This window comes from Triticum aestivum, chromosome 4B, assembly GCF_018294505.1.
Source record: "Triticum aestivum cultivar Chinese Spring chromosome 4B, IWGSC CS RefSeq v2.1, whole genome shotgun sequence".
NCBI classification, from domain to species: Eukaryota; Viridiplantae; Streptophyta; class Magnoliopsida; order Poales; family Poaceae; genus Triticum; species Triticum aestivum.
The window spans coordinates 508565148-508573546 of NC_057804.1; positions in this window are offsets into that span (position 1 = coordinate 508565148).

Below are 8399 nucleotides of genomic sequence, written 5' to 3' on the forward strand. Positions count from 1 at the left end.
GGCAGCAATGTGCCACTGATGTTGGATCCCAAGCTGATCCTTGATTTCATTGACTTAAGGCACAAGGACCCCAACATGCCTTTGCCGGAGTTGAACCTCACTCCTGGTCAAAGCCATGTCCTCACTACCTTCATTGAGGAAGAGAAATGGAAATTTGAATAAGGCAGAAGTCTGAAGAAAGCGCAGTAACAGCGCTACCTCAAGGACAATGTCCTCACTCTCACCCCTGATCAGCTTCTTGCCTTGCAAGCTGAAATCAAGCAACTAAGCGATGAATTTGATCGCTATTATGCTAACTGGATGGGAGCCAAGGTGCGTTTCGTCAATCTGACGAAGAAATTCACTTCAAGTGCTGCTCCACCTGTGCACGTTGAAGTTACTCAGGCTAAGGCATCTGCTCAGCCTACTGAAGAAAATGCCAGCACCGCTGATAACGATCAGGCTGCTGAAGACAGTGAGAGTGCTAGGGCTGTTGAATCCATTCCAGCCGCTGAAGATATTGCCAGGGCATCCACTTGTGGTGCGCCTGAAGAAAGTGAACAAGCCAGGACAACTGCATCAGTTGCGCCTGAGGAAAATGAACCTATGTCCTCTGCACCGCCTGCGCCTACACCAACTGCAATCCTTCCATCTGCATCAGATGCGAAGAAGACCAAGGCTGCAGAACGTGCAGCTATGAAGAAAAGGAAGGCATCAGCTTCATCAAATTCTTCAGCTCTGAAGAAGATGAAGACTCTGATCTGTTCAATTAACAATCCAATTGATGTTGTTCCAGTTTCATCTATGCCATCAAAGGACCTTGTTCCTTTTGATGAAGACTATGTGATTCCTGATGAATCCGCTGAAGAAACTCCTTCTGCTGCTTCTTCAGGGCAGATGGATGAAGAAATTGAAGTGGACAAGATCCCTTCAACCCCAATCATTTCCTCACCTTTGCCTCAGTTTACTGCTGATGAGGCAGGTGTTGAAGAAATTGAAGAGAAGGATGTGGACATTGGCTGTACCACTCCGGTCCTCAATGATGAATTTTGGGATAGTCAGCATCCAAACTCCCCAATGTTCACTCCTCTCCAAGCTATTCCTCAGTCCCCTGCTACCACTTAAGTACAAATGGGATCTAAAGAACCTCATGCAACCCCAAGTGTTCATGAAGAAATTCCAGCCACTAGTGCTGAAGAAATTGTCAACGAAGAATTGACAACCCAGGCTGAAGCTGCTGAAGAGCCTAAAATTCCTCAGCCTAAGGAACCTGAGATTGCGATCCCTGAGGTGGTAATGCAACCGACTGATACTCCTCAACCCAAGATAAAGGATCCCTTCTCTAAGAAGCAAAAATTCAAGGCTAATGATTTCTTCGGCGAGCATGTATTCTTCATATATTTCAACCCTTATGACAATGCTCGTCTTAGAAGGAAGCATTTCTGGACTGCCAGCCAGGCAAGCTTCTATTCCTCAGTGCTGTACAACAAGGACAAAGTCTTCGATCATGAGCATATTCCTCATGTGGACATGGAATCCATGCCATTCTTCTCTCAAGTCCTCAGCATGATTCATGATGCTGGCTCGCTCAATTTCTGCTCAAACATAGTTGATTGGAATTGAGAGCTTATTCTTCAGTTCTATGCAACTTTTCATATCACAGGCAATGCCGCTAACGTCAACTCATGGGTGTTGGACTGGATGACTGACAACACTCATTACAAGGCACCAGCCACTGAATTGCTTTGGGCCTTACCAATCAGTTCTCCACCTGACGGTGCTTGCTGTCTGTATGATGAACTTGAACTTACTGATCATTATATGCAAGTGCTCATGAAGCCGCTGAAGCCCGGACATGCTCCAAGGACAAAATTCCTCGTGAAGGAATTGATATATGTGCCCAGGATAATCTATCGCATTCTGACGAAAACCATAAGTCCCATCAAAGGCCATGACTCATCCTATGAAGAAATTATTGGAATGATGAAGAATATGCTTTTCAATATCATGCATGGCATCCCCATAAATTATCACGATTTCTTCATGAGGACTCTGGCAAATGTTACACTTTCACCATTTGAGCTGAAGCCTTACGCGCCGTGGATCATGAGATTCCTCAGAACAAGGTCTTCACTCAACTACAAGGCAGATTTTCAGAATCACCTCAGCTACTTGCCCCCTATTGAAGTCCTCAAGCGGACAATTTCCTCATCTGATGAGAAGGGCAAGTCACCAGCTGTGATCGATGAAGGCACTCGTCCATTGGATGGTCAGTTCCGTAAAGCTGCAATCTACTCCACCAATGATTACTCTGCCACACATGATTCTGCTGCTGATGATCCAAAGTCAAGTCCTCAAGCTACTGCTCCTCGTGTGATGACTGACCGTGAACTGCTTATAAGTCTTCACCAGAAGGTCGATCGAAATCACAAGTGGGTTAAGCATCAGTTTGGTTCTATTCTTCACAACATGACTGCCACACATAATGCAGTGAAGAAAAACCACTACTACCTCCATGAAGTGTTTGATCACACCTGGGCTATTCTGTCACATTTATATGGTGAAGAAGATCTGAAGCAAATGGGCTTCAAGGAAGACTTTGACTGGTCTGCTACTCCTCCAAAGAGATACAAGAAGGTCATGGTTCCTCCCTTGGTGGCCAGCTCATATTCTTCATCGTGCAACACGGACGAGCATGAAGACTTGGACGACACTGCAGCAGGCCCTACAACAACTCAAGACCCTGACAACGCTGGCGCTCCTCCATCTACTTGATATTCTTCAGGGGCGTTAGGCCTCAGTTTCAACCCTTTTGGTCATTCGATGACAAAGAGGGAGAAAATTGAGTTAGTCTTCAAGCGGGTCTATCCTATATGGGTGTTTTTTTGCTAAGTTACAACTGTCATTCTTCTGATGACTTTGCTGGATCGAGTTGTAATCTTAAACTCTATGGTGACCCGGTACTTTTGTTGTGTTCTTCTTCACATCTTCAGGGGAATTCTTCTATGGTGAAGCAAATTCCTCACTATGCACGTCTTCAGGGGGAGTTCTTCTATATCTTGCAATCAAATTCCTCAATATCAGTATTTACACTTCATATGTTTATCCCCGTTGAAAACTTAACCTATATTGTCATCAATCACCAAAAAGGGGGAGATTGTAAGTGCATCTAGTGCCCCTTAGTGATTTTGGTGTATTGAAGACATATAGGTTAAGTGACTGATGTGTTTGTGAGTGTACATAGGTCTATAAGTCTATAAGGAGTTTGATATTTACAGAGAAAGTCGACCCCTAAAAATGAAGTTCTTCGTCTGAAGACTTTGGATATCTGAAGACTTTCTGAAGACATTGAAAGTGAAGAAATTGGTGTGACCTTGAAGACTTGGTATTCATCCGAGGAATATGAAGCGTGAAGACTTTTGTTTTCGTAGTTTCATTTTCTATTTCTTGAGTCATAGGAAACACCGTACTGTTAAAGGGGGTCGAGGAAATACTAAGGAAAATTTTCCATGTGATGCTCAACTCAAAATCCTACACCTACCAATCCCTTCGAGTGAAGCCATTAGAAATCTCATACAGTTCGGTCATATTCTTCAGTAACAGAGACGAAGTTCTTCTGGTCTCTGAGGAATTTGTTCTGACTGAGGAGTTAGGAATTCACCAGTGTGAATTGCCTACACAGTGAGAAACATGATAGCCTTGAGGATTTTGATAGTCAAAAGTCCGATCGTAGCTGTGCTACGCGCCAGCTGTCCCAAAATATCCACCCACCTAACAGTCATATCTGACAAGGGCATTTATGTCTTATCATATTAGGCTGGTCCCTAGGCTATAAATAGCCGCCCCCCTCAACCACTAGCTGGTTGGCTGCTCCGAGAGAAACTGACAGTTGTCATTTGAGAGCAACCCATCCTCCGAGGACTTTGAGCAAAAATAATTAAGTCAAGAAATCCCAAACCCAAACCTACAAAACCCCAAGTGATTGAGCATCACTGAAGAGATTGATCTTGTGTGGATCCGACGTTTTTTTCCTTTGAAGGCTATGCTTCTTCCAGATGGTTAGGCATCAAGGTCTAGAGCATCCAAGAGGAATTGTGGATCGCCAAGTGACCAAGCTTGTGAAGGTTTGGAAGTCACCTGAAGACTTACCACGAGTGATTGGGCGAGGTCTTTGTGACCTTAGCTCAAGGAGAATACGGTGAGGACTGTGTGTCCGGGACTGGGTGTCCTCGAGTTTAAATACTCAGCTGCTCCAACCAGATGTACAACTGAGACAACAGTTGGAACTGGTCTACCAAATCATTGTCTTCACCGAGCTAACTGGTTCTATCTCCTCAACTCTTTTATTTCCTCATGTATGTTGTTGTGTGCCTATTCATATCTGGTTGAAGACTTTTGACTGAAGACTTTCTCAACTTCCTCAGTTCAATTTCTTCAGTCTGTCTGTCTTCATCTTGTGTTATCCTGTGTTTACGCTTTCTGTACTCTTTGTTTGTCTTCATTTCATCATCATGACTATGCTTGTGTTCTGTTATGTTCCTTTCTGAGTACTTATTCCGCTGCAAGTAGTTCTTCATTAGGAATTTCCTCACCAGCAAATTCCTTAGTGAAGAATTAATAAAAATCGCCTATTCACCCCCCCTCTAGTTGATATAACGCACTTTCAGATACCCCGTTCGTGCATTATACAGAGGAAAATTTATGAGGCTAAAAGAAGCAACCTGAATTTTAATAGGGGCCACAACCGAAGTGGCGTCCCTGAAGAACGCGCTATCCGAGGCCGAAGACAGGGCGACCAAGGAGCGCACCAAGCCTGAGAAGCAGGATGCTCGGGTGAATGAGGTCCAGCAAGAGCTCCAGGACTTCATCAAAAAATGCGAGTCCCTGGAGCGTGACTCCAAGACGCGAGAGTCCGAGCTTGCGAAGGCCCTCCAGAGCGTGCAAGACGCCAAGGCCGAAGCCCAAAAGGCCCTCCAAGAGATCGAGGCGGCCAAGAAGATAGCGGTGGGTAATGCATTCATTATGCAAATCAAGCATGTGAATGAATCTTTCCTTTTACATACCTGAATTAGGAGCTCTCCAGGAGTGTTCGCCGATCTGCCACGCAGCATATCGGATGCCACGAAGTTCTACCGTGCGGAAGAGGGGAGCTCGACAGAGAAGCTATTCTGGTCCCAGTATATTGGGGCCGAGCATCCGATGCCCTTGAGTGACCAACTGAAGCAGCTGGTCGAGCTACACAAGGCGGCCGAACTGGCCATGTAGGACTTTATAGTCCAGCTGTGGCCTGGCGAACCCCTGCCCGGTAGCTACTTCGGCCTTTTAAAGAGGATGGTGCATGCCTGTCCGCGGCTTGAAGTCATTAAGTGGTCCGTCTGCATTGAAGATGCACGCAAGGCCGGCCTTTGCCTATGCGAAAGTGCACTGGGCTAAGATGGACGCCGAGAGGCTGGTGACGGAGGGGCCGCCGAAGGGTAAGGAGCATCGTCACCCCGAGAAGTAGTATGAGGGTGTCCTGAAGGGTGCCCGCCTTGTGGCGGATGAATGTGCTAAGGATGTGATATATGAGTGAAATGTAATCATGTCATCCTGTAATATGAAAATGAGATCATGTGCGTTATGCAATGCTTGTTCATTTAAAATATTACCTTCTGTGCGGCCGTTTATAAAGAGTTGGCCAGTCGTCGGCTTCCGCCCCTATGTAGATAGTACCGGGGTGTTCGGGATAAATCTAAACACTCTTAATATAAATTTTTGGTCCTTTAAGGAGGTGTTTAGCGCAGCGAACAAGGCAATCGGACTATCCAGCTTTATCACTCTCACTTGGCCATAGAAGTCTACAATTTTAAATTTCGGCGAAGCCCCTAGTATTCGGAAGGCTGAAGTTGGGGCGCTATAAACGCCTAAATCGGACAAGGCCTATTCTTCGCCCGAAGCGGAAAAAATCTTTAAGGATTTGAGACCTCTCGAACAGCGACCAGCTCTCGCCGCATCATGACAGTCAGTTTTCGGCTTTCTCTACTAAGTTGCTCGTCCGAAAGAACCGGGACACAATCGCAATAGTTCTCCCTACGCTACCTTAGCCGATATAGCAGAATGCAAGGCACCAAAAGAAGGGAGCCGGGCAAACCCAACTATTGACCCAAGACATGATTCACAGTTGATGCATATAATGTTATAAGTTTGGGGTGCCGCACTTTCGAAAGTGTTCGGACTTTTCTCGCCGTGTTATGGGGTACACTGATGCCCCAGGCGAACTGATCGTACCAAAGTGTGTGGGTGCGATTTGTAGTAAATAAACAGTGTTAGGCAAAATACGAAGAAAATGCAATAATAAGCTGATGATGTATGTCTCTTCCACTGTTATTCAAATGATACATAAAAGCGTATTTATACAAGTAATGTGATAAGCAAAATAGGACTATTTAACATGTCCTATCCAAGGATAAGCTACATGTGTGTATATAAAATAAGTATAATGATCGCTAACAGAGACCACCTGGGTATTCCCTTGTACGTCAAAGCTTCTTATCCCCTTGGTTTATCCTTTCCGTGATGAGTCCGATAATCCGGCTATTTGAAAGGGCTTCCAGAAGATTCGGTCCTGAAAGAAAGAAAATGATGAAGGCACACGTGTCCCATGGCGGTTGAGCCGCATTGTGGACCGCGTCATAGCCGTGCCTCCGCCCATGCCCATGGTATTTTTAATGCATAATTATGTACGCATGGCACAAATTTCGCCGCTTGGCTGGGACTAGGATGGAGGCTGAATTGCTAGTCTAGCTCTGGACGCGCTGGATGATCCTCCCGCGGGGCACTCCGGACTCGCTTGACGGTGTCCGGGTTCTTCATCTCTGAATTGGTTGTTTGCCTAAGAAGGCTGCTTTGTACTTCGGCCACTAGGGCCGCAGTATGCTCCTCTGTACGCAGGGAGCGCTCTGTATTTCCATTAATTGTTATAACCCCGCGAGGTCCTGGCATCTTGAGCTTGAGGTATGCGTAGTGCAGCACCGTGTTGAATCGATCAAATGCGGTTCGTCCTAGTAGGGCATGATAACCACTACGGAAGGGGACGATATCGAAGATTAACTCCTCTCTTCGGAAGTTGTTCGGAGATCCAAAGACTACTTACAATGTGATTGAGCCCGTACCGCAGGCCTCTACACCTGGTATTACACCTTTAAAGGTGGCTTTGGTGGGTTTGATCCTTGAGGGATCGATGCCCATTTTGCGCACTGTGTCCTAGTAAAGCTGGTTCAGGCTGCTACCACCGTCCATGAGGACTCGTGTAAGGTGGAATCCGTCAATGATTGGGTCAAGGACCAATGTGGCCGAACCTCCATGAAGGATACTGGTAGGATGGTCCCTGCGATTGAAGGTGATCGGACAGGAAGACCATGGGTTGAACTTTGGGGCGACTGGCTCCATCACATAGACGTCCCGCAGTGCATGCTTATGTTCCCTCTTGGCAATATGGGTTGTGTATATCATATTCACCGTTTTCACCTTGGGAGGGAATTTCTTCTGTCCTCCTGTGTTCGGCGGTCGGGGCTCCTCATCGTCATCACTATGCAGCCACTTGTCCCTATATTCGGCATTTAACTTGCCGGCATGTTTAAATACCCATCTTCTCTATTAGTGTTGTCTGCTGGTTTATCGGGGGTGCCGTGAATTTGACATGAGCGATCAAGTATGCGGTCCAAACTGGACGAGCCCGGATTGTTTCTTTTGAATGGCTTTTTCCACTGACCGGATTTTGAGCCTCTGAATCCGGCGTTGACTGCCGTGTCTTCGGCATTGCCACCAATGTTCCATTGCTTGTGTCTATTGCGTCGTGGCTTGCCGTTGCTGTCTCTGGCATAGGTGTCGGTGTTCTGGGAACGGGGGTACCTAGACTTGCGTGCCTGCGGCCTGCAGCGTGGCTTAAGGAGTGGCCCAGTATGGCCCATCTTCATCAACACAAGCTCAAGACCCTTGCGAGGGGCCAAGTCTCGCAGGGCGGACGACGGGAAGCTTCCTCAGGCGCAGCCTCGTCAGACTGGCTCGCGAGGAGGTGGAGATATCAAGGCGGGGTAACTCACGATGTGCCCGTGACGCAAGCCATGACGACCGAAGCCAGGCGGGCGCCGTCCTGGGCAGTGTCCTTGTTTCCCCTTTGGTGCAAAGGGGGCAAGCACAGGCCAAGGCATCAGGCAAAGATTACCGTTTCGGTGCAACAAGACCAAGACCAGCAGAACGGTAGGACGGAGGTCATCATGGAGCCGAGGAAGGCGTCATCGTCAGAGCCTTTGGCAGGCGAGTACCAACTTTAGTCAGGATAAGTGTACTAGATGTTCCCCTTCAAAATGGCCAATTGTTGGCACCCTTCCCGCTCAATATTTGGGAAGAGGACCAGGGCCTTGCTCTATAAATAGTACTAT